Consider the following 13,971-nt stretch of genomic DNA (forward strand, 5'->3'; position numbering starts at 1 on the left):
TGTAGAGCGCTAGAATGTGGGCCGGCTTGAAGTATTGCCGTGCTCTATTTATGACGCCAAGTAGTATGAATATCCATCCGGCTGTATTTCCGCATACCATAGGACACAATATTTATAAATTAACTAAAGTTAATATTCAAGCCTATATATATAGCTAACTTTTACATCAGTTTGACTTATCTTCTTGACCGCGTGCCTTGTGTCGTTCGGTTATCAATGTACCTACGGATACAATGTTGCAACTTTAGGTATACTTTGTACTGGGATGTCATGTGTTATGAGGAGATGACTGTGAGTGAGGAGTAAACTAGAGTAGGATGGATAGACTAATATGATATATTATTATATTATAACAATGATGAATAGGGATGCTTGTTTGCGAGTCATGGATGATAAATGTATTTATGTAAGTTTAAGTAAGCTCTTATATTGTATAAAGTATATCCTTTTACATAATACAGGCAATGCATAGTTTGGTTCAAGATAATAAAGTGTGTGTCAATATTATATTATTATAATAAAAAAACATTTAACTGTAAATCAGTTAATATTGATATCACATACCAAAATTAATAGGAAATATTATGTTAAAATAAGAGCCCTTAACGTATACGCTAGTTTATTGTGTGTATTGTTTTTATCACTATTTTATATAATCGTTCTATTTAATTCTAAATCAATAAACTAAATTTTTACATAATTATAAACTTTCTAGCTGTTTAACCTTTTCAGTAGTTGTTTTTTTTAAAACATGGATCCGTTTGCATCTTATTTTGCAATTATTGCCAACAAGAAGTTAGTGCATCTTTCGTATGTCGGATGACCAGGAGCTCATAAAGCAACGTAGATAAATGAGCGAGGGAGATAACTAGATCAATAACATGAAACCTAGAACTGCGCTGATTGCAATCGAAAGTGCGCAGTGTTTCACATGGACACAGTTCATCGTAGCCATTGAACGTAGTGTTGAAATTCTCTTTGGTAGCAATGGTCGTGAAGTGAACTGCAATTAATAGTGTCTGCAACAGTAGTCTGCCAGGACTTCTAAACTGGGTCCACAGTGATAAAATTATTCAATGTGGTAATTCAGGCTACGTACACCAGATGATAGGAGCTTAACTACTCCGTTATGGTGCGTTGTTTTGATTTCAGAGTGTGTTGAATTTCATAATATGTTTTTTTCATTCATTGATATTACGGAGAAGTCATTACATTGAACCTTAGAGTTGATTCAAGTAAGACGAGTTATGAAAATCTTAGCTTTTCTTTTTACATAACAACTTACAATACTTTTTAAATAACAAACTAAGATGTTGCAAAGTACATCATATTGTTGACAAAACAATTAATACTAATCAAAATACGACCTTATTAACCTACAATCGCATCACACAACTTTAAAAAATCGAAGGATGAATTCACATTATAACTGACGGGGGCAAAAGAAAGACAGGGAGTAAAAAAGAAATAGTGTGTGAAGGTACGTGTTTCACTGAATGTGAGTGATCCTAAGCAAGGCAAGCTTTTTGCGAATTTGATCGTTCGAAATATTTGCATATTATCAATATAGGTCTAGGAGTTTCGTGCACGACCTTTGCTCGGTGTGAAAATTAGGAAAAACATCTTCCTTGAAAGGAAGAGGGAGAAATCCGATCTAGCTGATTCTCTTATCCAGCTAGATCGTATTTCATCTTCAAAAAAACCCCGTATAGTAAATTTCACCAAAAATCGTATCACCGCTCTTTGACAACACTTTCCTTAAAGCCTCACCTAGTATCGGAATACTGGGTCTCGAAATCTCGAGCGATTGCCAATTCTGTGGCCATCTGGAGGGCAAAGCCAAATTGGCTTCGAAGAAGCTAGGCGTCATTAATAGATCACGGCAATACTTCAAGGCGGTCCACATTCTAGCGCACTACAAAGCGCAGGTCCGGCCACTATATATGCCACGATATCTAGTCTGGCGCACCCCATTATCAGCCCGACCCATTTGACCGCGTGCAACGTAGAGCAGCTTGAATTGTCGGGGACCCAGTGCTTTGTGAACGGCTGGATTACTTGACGTTGTCTAGAGATGTCGCCTCATTGTGTGTCTTCTACCGCTTTTATTCCGAAGAGCTGTTTAACCTGATTCCTGTCGCCGAATTCCACCTTCGCACGACATGCCACAAGTTAGGATATCATCCCTACCATCTGGATATGTGGCGGTCCTCCACAGTGCGGTGTTCAAGGAGCTTTCTTCCACGTACTACACTGTGGAATGAAGTTCCATGTGCGGTGTTTCCGGGATTCGACATGGGTACCTTCAAAAAAAGCGTCTACTCCTTCCTTAAAAGCCGGCAACGCTCCTGTGATTCCTCTGGTGTTGTAAGAGATTGTGGGTGGCGGTGATCACTTAACACCAGGTTACCCGTATGCTCGTTTGTCCTCCTATTCCATAAGAAAAAAATTGAGGTGATTCCGACATACGCAATATATGTATATACAATCAAGTACGCATTACTTGTTTCAATATATAAGATAGGTATGGTATGTATAAACGTAGATTATTAATTGACATATTTTTATTAAGTGACTAATTCTTTTATGACGACAAGAGATTCTCCGGATGGTTGGAGATGCCATAAGAATACTTGAAACATAAATACTTAGTGCTTGCAAATTAATGCTAATTGGAAGGAAGCCCGTATTCTGTACAAAAAAAACTACGAAACCATTGAATCGAAAGCACGTTTCGATGTGCCGAAGCCCTGTCCATCTCCATTTGAGTTTTCTCATCTTCGAGTCTATGTCGAAAACAGATAGATTGGGAGTTTGCTCATCATATTCTGCGTTAAAGCCCATGTTTGACGGCCATACATAACATCCACCGAACTATACAGTAGTACTTACCTTAAACAAACAAGACGTACTGGAGTATTGTGATAATCAATAAACAACTTTTAAAAAAAAACAATCTTAAAATGTCACGCAGTAATGAAATTATTGCTTACCTTCTAATGTTTAATACTGTTTTAAGAATACAATTTTGAAAACACAATTTATTTGTGTCTTAAACCAAAATGGCTGCCGCTCACAAACAGCCATGAACCAATTACTGGAGATTCGATTTTCCACAAGACGCACCTTCTACGCAACTCGCTACGCATAATATACCCAGTAGTATTTACCCAAAAGGAGATGGCTTCATTTTTCAATAACTCTACAGTCAACATCAATACAATTTTGTAAAAATGTCAACTTTTATTTAACTAAAAAGAGAACAGATGAGTGAATTGGCACTCTTGCAATACCAGAGTAATCATAGGACCGCGGCCGGCCTTTTAGGTTCTTGTACACCCTTTTTGAAGAAACTCTTCTCAAACAAAACTTCGCGTACTGAGTTTGTTTCATGTTTATCATCAATCATGAACATGACCCTACTTTATCTTATTACACCTATAATACCAACAAGCATTTAAAAGGCCTCCCCAATTACACAAATCATAATGCACCACCGTTTATGTCTATTTATTTCGAGTATTTGGCTGTAACGTCAGGCTAGGATGACAATCAAGCTTGTGATAGTAATATAAGTACCACAGGATTGAAATGCGTACCAACACGTTTTATGAAGGCAGTGAGGACAAACACTTGTATTAAATTATATTTTAATGAATTACTTTTTAAAATTTTATAAAAACTTACAGCTTACAAATATGACAAACTAATTACAAAGCCAATGATGGCCAATTACAAGGATTTCACGTTTTATAAAAGTTTAATAGAAAATCCTGATGGTAATTAATACATAAATTAAAAATACATAAAACACATAATATTAAAATGCAAAACATAACACAAGGTATATGACGGAAGAATCAAGAACCTCAACAAACCACGCCATTTTCTTTTTTAATTTAATTTGTTTATGTATAAAACAGTGCACAAAGTTAAAACTAAACAACTCGAACTCGCCAAAATTTAATGTTTGATGGCGAGATAATGCTCTTGATATCTGATCTTCACCTGAAATAAAATAAATAATGTATACTTAAAATATAAATACTTTACAATATATTATTAACGTTAACCTTATCACAGATATTCTAAGAGTAAGTCTTTTTTAGTTGTACACAGCAGTTGCTCATTTTTGGTATTTGCCTGAGTAATTGTACATCATTAAAAATCTTTTAATCGTTAGACATTCTCCATAATAATTCGTAAGCCTTGGCTGATGTAATTTCATTTCTCTTACACTTTTTGTTAAGTAAATATTTTTAAAATTAATAACACAATGGGCCCGCAACTTATAATTGAGTCAGCAAGTGCATAGTAAACACTCCTCACGTTTTCTTGTTTAATTTTTCATTTAAATAATAAAATATACCTAAAATTGATCTTAAGTTACGTGCAAACTTACGTGTTACGTTAAAATTTTAATTCGAAGATTCACGTTATAACATTAACGTGGATTTTCCAGTTAAAATTTTTGTCTATATTTAGGCCCAAATATTTTTTTACATATTACACGTATTATGGCAATATCTTCAATACTGACAGACTTAGCTTAGTGGTTATACAGCGAATTATTATGCATACATTAAGGTTTTATGAAGTTCAGTTTCATACCTGGCCCACCATCATAGTCACAAAACTAAATACAATAAATTTACTGCGCCGAAAAGAGATGCACATATTTCATTAAACGGAGAGGTGGTCAAACTGGTGGAATCTGCTTTCTTGGCTTTACTCTTGATTCCAAATTGCAATGGGGCCCCATTTTTAAGGCTAATAAGCTTAGTACTGCACACAGAACAGGTAAATTATGTTTAAACTGTTCTGTGGTTCTGCATTAGATGCGTTTAAAAAATCTAGACCATTAACTGACATAGGTTTGACGCGACTAGTTTACTTTAGTTATTTTCATAGTATTAAGTCCTATGGTATATTATTATGGGGCAGTACAGCCGATATTAATACCATCTTTGTGCTGCAGAAGAGGGCTATTCACGCTATTTATAAAATAGGTCCTAAAGAATCATTGACAGAAAAATTTAAAGAAAAAAGAAACATTTTGACTGTTGCATCGAAATATATTCTTGATAATGTTCTATATGTTCATAAGCATATTAAAGAATTTTCCAAAAACTGCGACAATCATAATGTTAACGTGAGGAACAAACTAAACTTGTTATGCCTACTACTTACGGTTAAGTCGAGTTAGTAAGCCTTTTATTGGGCGATGTATATGCTTTTACAACATGATCCCGGAAAATGTACAAAACAAAAACAAATTTGTTAAGACATTTAAAAGAATTGTTAAAAAACGTTTGTGTGGGAAAGATATATTTTACAATTTCAAAGTACAGTATTAATTTTATTTCTAGTGAAAACCCACACCGTTATACACAGGTTGGTTTCATAGTTTTACTAGCATCTATATAATAATAATAATAATAATAATGAAGCTTTATTTGATTCCATGCAAAAATAACAATTGTTTAATATTACTCTAAGTTAATATCTCTATCTCTGGTTTATTATGGACCCCTTTTGGGTGAAAGCCTCTTCCAAAGAACTCCATTTAGTTTTGGTTTTTGCAGTCTCTATCCAACTTTGCCCCGCTACTACTAGCATCTAATACATAATAAAAAAAGTTTTAGTAATAAGTACATACAACAAGAAGAAAAAAATACAAAACTAGACGTCTTAAAACTAAATTCAAAATTAAATAACTACAATGTTACTAATGTTAATACTATGCTAGTTAAAGTTGACACAACCATAATTATTTGTAGTCATAATAATTGTTAAAATACATTAAAACAAAAGAGTTGGTGAGAGTTAACATAAAAATATTTATCCTATTTTCTTAAGATGTCGTTCAAATTTTGTTGTTGAGATCAAGTCATTAAACAATTTAAACATAATATAACGTAGAATATTTAAAGATAATATAACGTAGGTATCCTGGTGCAAGTTGAAGTTTTGCCGCTTTTTGTCCGTAATTGACTGAGAGTTATAAATATAAGTATTATTCCGGTCAGCATTTAAAGTAAATTGATATTTTAAGAAAATTAAAGAATGAATACATATCATAATATTATCATAATTATAGAATAAAAATATAAAAAAATCAATTTATAGAAATCATACCTTAATTAATAATAGATAATATTTACCGGACTTACCGTGTGGAAGAGTTAATGCTTCCTATTATGAAATTGGACAATGTAAATAATGGGTGATGGAAATAAAGTATTATGGAATAAAGGAAAATGAGCTACTTTATTTTAATGCAATTTTCAAAACAATTCTAGTATCTGGATTTAATGCCAAGACCAAAGTAAACATGAAATACAAAAAGTTAATATAATATAATAAAGTATAATCTCTATATATAAAAATGAATTGCTGTTCGTTAGTCTCGCTAAAACTTGAGAACGGCTGGACCGATTTGGCTAATTTTGGTCTTGAATTATTCGTGGAAGTCCAGAGAAGGTTTAAAATGTAAATAAATAGGAAAATGCTGCTAAATTAAATAAAAACAACAAATTTGTTTTTCCTTTGATGTGTCCATACATAATTTCTATGAGAGAATTCAATGACGCACGGTTTTATAGTTCTGCTGTGAAACAATTTCATTACGACAGTAGGGTGCATATTTTAAGAAGTAATTTTTGATGTTATGATATATTATTGACAAATGCATATAAAAACATTATTTTATTTATTATATACAGAACAACGTCTGTCGGGTCAGCTAGTATACTATAATAATAATGTCACCTAAGATTGAGTTGTGCTAGTCGGTTATTCTCCCATACAAACGTAGTATGGCGATTACGTTAAATATGACGTTACGTTGTACGTTTAAAATGAAAAGTACTATTTATTTGTTTTATTAATATATAGCCAGGAATGGAATTAAAAAAGTAAAAAAATAATGTGTTGAAAGTTAGAGACGTCGAAACTTCTTTATATTATATTGCCGCATCTTTGGGCGTAAATAAACAACTGTTTGAGTTTGAAAATGGCAAAACTATTACCATATAGGGGTAGAGAATTTACTTAAAAATTAAAATAAATTTACTTGTTGCTACATCCAGTAGTTTTTTCTTTATATCCACATGCCCAATAGCCTGTTTATAACATCGTCGATTTCACGGAGTGTGTGTGCCTGAGCGCAACTTATTTCTGCTTCTTTACAACGTGTGGCTCTTTCACACACGATGTTGGATGAGATAGCATGCGTTTAAGCCGCGCCCAACAACAAGTTCCAGCCGTAGACTTGTGTATCCTTAAGACAAAGATGCTCTTCACATGTTCTCGTCACCTATGTTCTCCGCATACTTCTAGATAAACGTTTTCTATTTTTCAGACGAAACTAGACATGGATTTTTTTCCGAACCTAGATAAGATAAATTCAAATTTAATCTTATGGTTAGGTACCTAATCTATCTTGGGAAATTAACAAATATAATTAAAATGTTCGTCAATAAATAAGCAAATAATAGTATTTAGTCACTGTTGCTCATGAGCTAGCTACAATTATTAGTTATGCTTTGCTCTTATTAAAACAGTCTCTAAATAAACACTTCTACATACTATAAAATTTTCGAGTTTAGTCGAGGTTTACATAATAAAGTGTCAATTATATCCTAGTGGGGTAATCGTCCAAGTGGGAGGAGTCGATTTAATATTAATGTTGTTTGTGTGTTTCTCCAACACATACGCGATTGTCTTTCTATCTCTTTCATATAATGTTTTATTTATCATAATAGTATTTACATTTCAATACAGTTCTGGCTCTTACGTTTTATGCGATCCTGGTAACTTGACTACCGAAATTTCACTCATAATGTGAGGTCATTTAACCTGACTGACTGAAGCAGGTTAGTTAAATATTACGGAATGGGCTCACTCACACCACTCATCAATAATGGGTCATATTTTTAACAATGGAGCTAGTATATGTATATGTCTATTATCTGACGACCCATAAATCCCAGTGGTTAGTGCTTCTGACTACTGAGCTAGTGGTCCCGAGTTCGAATCCCGGTAGATAAACGTTCACATATATAAATATATATATGAATATGGATGTTTGTTTCCGAGTCATAAATGCTTATTACATGTATTTATGTATGTCTAAGTATGTGTGTATCGTATTAAATACTAGCAATGCCTCGCGGTTTCACTCGCTTTTAGATACCGATCTCGTGAGAGTGGAAAGTCTACTAATTCGGACTAAAGATTTATTTTTGTTAACGTAAAAGTTTTATTTCACTTAGTTATTTAGTTAGTTATTTTTAAATTCGTTATATCTTTTAAATGGAATGTCCAATTTTAATAATTTAAAAAATATTTTACAGGTATTGAAACGGTCTTTAATAAAATATCATTTAATGGGATAAGGATTAATAAAAAGGTATGAATAATATGATTTGATTATTATCGGCACTTATATGAACATTTAATATGTAAAAAAGTTGTTACAGTAGTTGGACAATTAACATTATGGCGGACATTTTTTTAGATATTGATACGTTCTATAATATTGTAGAAATTAATATTCTAATATCATCAAAAGTTTCCGCAGCACACGTGATGACAGATTTTTATGACAAATTTTTTCACACCTTGGGTTATATTATTGAAGTTTTATGAGGGATCCTTTTTTTTGAATATATAATATAGCCTATATCACTCATTGAAGATGCAGCTTTCTAATGGTGAAATAAAAATTGAATGAAAATTTGGGTCAGTAGTTTTTGTGTGAAAACATTACAAACATACATGTTTGTAAAAAAAACACAAATGTTCCTATTTATAATATTAGTTTTGATATCGGCGTCTTGCACTTCTATGGGTAGGTACTATAACAGGCTATGCCTTTATTAATTTTCTTTGAACTCACTTTATGAAAAAAGCAAAGAAAGTATATTCGTAAACGCTAAAAGCCCTCGAAACAATGATATTAATTCAACTGAGTGTGCCTTTCAACAAGTTTCGAGTGCGTCCAAAAATTGTCTATTGTGGTGAAATAATAGAGATAATAATATTGAAACAATAGAGAGGTATTTCAAATCAGCTGTTACGCACTTATCTATAATCACAATAAAAAATTATGTAATTGATTCGTTTATTACAGTAATACTGCCATAGCATATATAATGTTCGTCATGCATAACGTATCTGAAAATGTTGTTATTCAAAATGTACCTTTTTTTCAGAAGAAATCCAGAAGTATAATGAAGAACGAGATTTGTCTAAGAAAAACCGACTTCTAATACTAAGAAAAGGGGGCGATATACGCGTTCTAAAACCAGTCAAACAAAAAAGAAGAAAGGTTTTGCCTAAGTGTGTACAATTTACGTCCTAACCTAAAAATTAGAAGCAAGGGTATACAATATGATTGACTATGCGCTTTCAGGTGTATAAAAAATCACTGTAAATATAGAGATGGCAAAAAGGAATTGACTGACGAACGTGTAGACGTAAGTAATACATACATTAGTCCATCAATGGCTAATCTCAAATAATGCGCGGAAATTAAAACTAAACGACTATTGCCTTTTTTTTTCGAGAGGAATTAAATACATTTACGTATTGAAACGGGGCCCATATGTCGGGCTCGGGTGTAAACAACCCCTACCGACTAAAAACCTCCACTGTGCTGATAGCCCTGAAGGCTTTTACAGCGAAGCCGGGCGGGGGCCTTCGAGGCCGAAAATGTAGCTCACAGGCTCTTGCCATCTGTTCATCACACTTATTGTCTTTACTTGAGCTTATTTTGTCAAATACTTACAGCTAATTTTCAAAATCAATGGCTATTTTGAAAATGGATGATGGATCAACAACAATAATTTTTCCCGCGTTAAAGTGTTGACTTGTTTTTTTAACCGACTTCAAAAAAGGAAGAAGTTCTAAATTAGACTGTATTTTTTAAATGTTTGTTACTTCAGAACTTTCTTTTTTTGTTTAGTATGTGAGCGGTAAATGGACAAATTACTCAATGTCACGCCAAGCGATCTCGATGATTCTTTTTTCATTACAAAGGATGTATATCAAGGGTAGTCTAATGACAGTATGGTTTGGTTCAGATCATCCATGACAAAGTAACGAACTCTATAATTCTTAGGAGCAAATTAACAACTATCTCTCTACAAACTTAATAATTAATTTATTTTTAGTACTCTCCTAAGTAAAATGTAATGCAAAATATTAGACTACCTAAAAGTCAATCAAATTATTACGACAATATAATGTAGTAACAATCATTGTAATTTTTGAAGTCGGTATCAGTCAAGGTAGGTTTGTAACTACATATAGGTGAGCTAAGAACTAAATGAATTAATAAAAATGAGTGTGACTTACAATTGTTGAAGACAGCTTTTCTTTAAAAATCTTCTTAAATTCCTTTCATACCCAACCCTTTCTGTCATTAATATTATCCTTTATCCTTATAACAGGATTTTTTAGCTCTCACACCAGATTTTTTTTATGGAATAGGAGGACAAACGAGCGTACGGGTCACCTGGTGTTAAGTGATCACCGCCGCCCACATTCTCTTGCAACACCAGAGGAATCACAAGAGCGTTGCCGGCCTTAAAGATTCCTCCTATTTAAGTAATTTTCAAAAAGTTGTTACTTCAATTAATCAAAACACCTTTAATATGAGTGATATAGAATTTATTAACATTCTATCATATGTATTTTTCCATGATTGGCTTTTTATGATGACTAAGATCAATTGCTCACACAAGCCTGGCTAATATGTAATAATTTTAATTCCAGGAGTAGCGAGTTAATGAAAAAAAAATCAAACTATACCTATCAATGTCTACCAATCAAAACTTCAGCCTGAACACAGTAAATAACTACAGGATAGACGGCACAGTGTTAAGGCGATACAATTTCAGCAGAATCTACGAAAATTTCGCAAGGAATGGATTCTAATGCACTTACTTAGCTCTATAACATTTTTTATGGTGGACAAATGAGCGAACTGTGAAACAGAAGATTTAAATAACATAGAACAGAAATATTCGTCGAGCCATTATGATATTATAATGTGTCTGCGACAAATGTAAATAAAATAAGATGCAAATATTTCAACTAAACGGAGGATTATTACAAATAACTTGAAAAGGAATAAAACTTGCAACTGTTATTAATATCACGAGCAATAAGCAACGAGTTCGAGCATATCACGCTAGAGGGCGCGGTAATAACAACTTCCTCTTTCTCTAATGTTAAGCTGTGATGTACATAAACAATTACACATACACATAAACATACATTCATGCGTTGGTTATTCCTTATTTAATTTTTCAATAAAATTATTATAAAATTATTCGATTCAGTCCACAGCCGGTCAGTGATTGACTTCCGTCAGATGACTCTCCGCGGCCGTGACCGTCTTAGGCCGCCTTGGCCGAATCCGTTTTCGCCGAAAGGCTGTCTTAAGCTGCGGCAGGGGGTACGGTAGGGTTTAGTCGGTACGGGGTGTCCTACGACACCCGAATCTCACATATGGGCCCCGTTTCGGGGTCTTCAATACGTAAATGTATTTTTCTCCTCTCGAAAAGAAAGTACCTAATAATAAGTACAAGGAGCAACTAAATGACGCTTCTTACTACGATTATGTTATCGGCGTTATTTTTAATTGTTGTGTACTAAAGCCAATATCAAAATATTGACATCTAATTGTCATATGGATTTTCTTGTGTCCTTTTTTGAACTACCTATATTATTATTATTAAATATTATATCTTTTAGAAAGGTTATTGCTAAGTGTTTTAATTATTTTACGCAGCTTGAGCATCAATGTTCATAATGCTTAATTTAAGTTAAGTTATTTTTTAATTAGAATGTCATCACACAAATGGAGTGTTTCATATTTGTTTAGTTTAAGGGCAGATTTAATTTACTTTTAGTATGTGTTTACTATAATTTATATCTATTGAGTCGAATTTTGAGGTCAGTCACTAATTTGAAACCTGTTATCTCTCACTGGTAACCTTAATATCAGTACATATTACACAGTATTTCTCATAAAACTTACGTTTTTTTAAATGCGGTTTTCACTAAAAGATGGAGTGATTCACTAAGTAGGTTTAGGTGTATAATATGTTAAGGTTTTTGTGTATAATGGTTGAAATAACTAAAAAATAAAATGTAAATATAAAATAAAATAAAATAATTAAAAAATTGTAGCAAACAAGGTGCGGGCCGGACGGTTCTACGTATTCAGTCGAACAATATTATGTACGATACCTCTCGTAGCAGTACGTAGCACAGCGACGTAGTGTTCGGCGTAGGCGACGTGCGCTCATAGCGGTTGTAGTTGAGCGAGCCGTCGACTGTAAGTGACGTCAACGTCGACGATAACTATAAGTGACAGGCTGACAGGCGCAGAGTGATGAGATCGGGGTAGTTAGCATGTAGGTAAAATACGCTAGTCCATGCCTTAATTTAACATATCTTCATCTCGTTACATTACTTATTCATATAAAAAAAAGAAATTGTAGAAAACGGAGGAAGACAGGTTTATGCGTCCCGACTAGCGAATTTTGGAAAAATCAATTACTGAAAAAAAAATGTGTGTGTACTTATGTATGCACGCGTTATGCAATTATACTCCTTTCGCCTAACAAATAAATTTAAAAGTATTTAGTCCTTGTGCTTATCTACGTTTGTACAAAGAACAATTTTGTAAAAATCTTGCAAGTTACCTTTTGTTGTACAAGAGGGCATGAACGGGTTGAAATAAGGGATTAAAGTTTGCATGGGAATTGGTCGTTTTCATCAAAATATAAACAAACATCTACATGGGGATGAAGTTTAAACAAATCTGTCTATATTTACTATTAAAGAGAGCTTCCACAATGACAAGGGATATCCGCTGAACTATAGAAGAGCGACAGCAAATGGAGGTCGAACGGCTTTTGTTAAACTCCCAAATAGTGGTTACGTTTCTATAGATAATGTTTGGGTGGTTCATTATTCGCCTATTTTGTCAATAATGTTTAACGGCCATAATATAAATATGTAGGCTTGCAGTTCAGTGGCGCTGACAAATATATTAATAAAGGCAGCGACACGTATTTAAAAAGACAAGTTAACCATAGCAGTTTGTATGTGTAAATAATAAAAAATGCTGAAAAGTTACTACCGAGAATCAAGATTGCATAAGTTATCAGCTGCAACTGTACATGTTGTCTGCCGGCGCCGCTCCAGAGGGCTCAGGTTCGATTCCCAGTCAGGAAAGTCTTTATTATCTTTTTGTATTTTTTTTTTCATATTAACTTCAGTATATATTATTATTATTGTCTTCTTTCATGATAAAGGTTTTTGTTGATCTTGATAAGGATATCGGAGTTGTAATTTGTGGCTTAATTAATATATTAGAAATATATGATTATGCATGCACTTTCTGGTATAGGCAATATATAATTATTTCTATTATTGTGCAAAACCAATAACAATTATAGCTGATTTTTGTTGTCAGCGTCATCTATTGGCTCTTTTCTCACTTATGTGTTCATGTGTGCAATGAACATGCACACATGAACACATGCTGGTGCGCATTCATTTAATTGGTTGATACAGCCTGCCAAACAGCGACCGATATCGATAGCGTCGAAGGATAATACCATAACATTGTTTCCATTATTGTCAAATTGCATATGATTTCTTAATATCTTATAGTAGGTTATAATGATGGATACGATAATTTTAGTTTATGGCGGTGATAATATTTCGGCTCTGGTACGATATCTGACGGCCTTCAGGCTGTGATCACTGGTGACTCAGCTTCGCCGTTTGATATTCACAACGGGTCCGAGCGGGCGGGGGTCGGACCGCAGGGCGACATGGACGGCCAGAGATACAATGGTTGTAAACTTGTAAAATGTACAATAAAAATGTGACAAGTACCAGTCGCATTTGCCAGCGGAGGGCTCCGTACTTTTATTAGGTACC

General features: G+C 33.5%; 1 protein-coding gene and 1 long non-coding RNA gene across 2 annotated transcripts in view; both read left to right on the forward strand.

Moving 5' to 3' along the window:
- Positions 1-13,971, forward strand: part of LOC126978770 (uncharacterized) — a 39,833-nt gene that overhangs the window by 6,544 nt on the left and 19,318 nt on the right. The window lies entirely within an intron of this gene.
- On the forward strand, positions 8,355-10,112 carry LOC126978776 (uncharacterized). The gene is made up of 3 exons (XR_007732704.1): positions 8,355-8,413; positions 9,219-9,482; positions 9,971-10,112. It is a non-coding gene; the product is annotated as an uncharacterized LOC126978776 (long non-coding RNA).

The sequence above is a fragment of the Leptidea sinapis genome, chromosome Z (genome assembly GCF_905404315.1).
Source record: "Leptidea sinapis chromosome Z, ilLepSina1.1, whole genome shotgun sequence".
Classification (NCBI taxonomy): Eukaryota; Metazoa; Arthropoda; class Insecta; order Lepidoptera; family Pieridae; genus Leptidea; species Leptidea sinapis.